This window comes from Triticum aestivum, unplaced genomic scaffold (assembly GCF_018294505.1).
Source record: "Triticum aestivum cultivar Chinese Spring unplaced genomic scaffold, IWGSC CS RefSeq v2.1 scaffold32849, whole genome shotgun sequence".
NCBI classification, from domain to species: Eukaryota; Viridiplantae; Streptophyta; class Magnoliopsida; order Poales; family Poaceae; genus Triticum; species Triticum aestivum.
The window spans coordinates 10,017-10,626 of NW_025227679.1; positions in this window are offsets into that span (position 1 = coordinate 10,017).

The window sequence follows — 610 nt, forward strand, 5'->3', positions numbered from 1 at the left end:
GAGAGACAGTCGCCCGCAAGCCATCTATGTGCAAAGCACGTCGAGGGAACCGGTCTCGCGTAAGCGTACGCGTAAGGTTGGTCCGGGTCGTCTCGTCCAACAATACCGCCGAACCAAAGTATGACATGCTGGTAGGCAGTATGACTTGTATCGTCCACAACTCACTTGTGTTCTACTCGTGCATATAACATCAACATAAATAACCTAGGCTCGGATGCCACTGTTGGGGAACGTAGTAATTTCAAAAAATTTCCTACGCACACGCAAGATCATGTGATGCATAGCAACGAGGGGGAGAGTGTTGTCTACGTACCCAACGCAGACCGACCGCGGAAGCGATGACACGACGTAGAGGAAGTAGTCGTACGTCTTCACGATCCAACCGATCAAGCACCGAAACTACGGCACCTCCGAGTTCGAGCACACGTTCAGCTCGATGACGATCCCCGGACTCCGATCCAGCAAAGTGTCGGGGAAGAGTTCCGTCAGCACGACGGCGTGGTGACGATCTTGATGCACTACAGCAGCAGGGCTTCGCCTAAACTCCGCTACAGTATTATCGAGGAATATGGTGGCAGGGGGCACCGCACACGGCTAAGGAATAGATCAC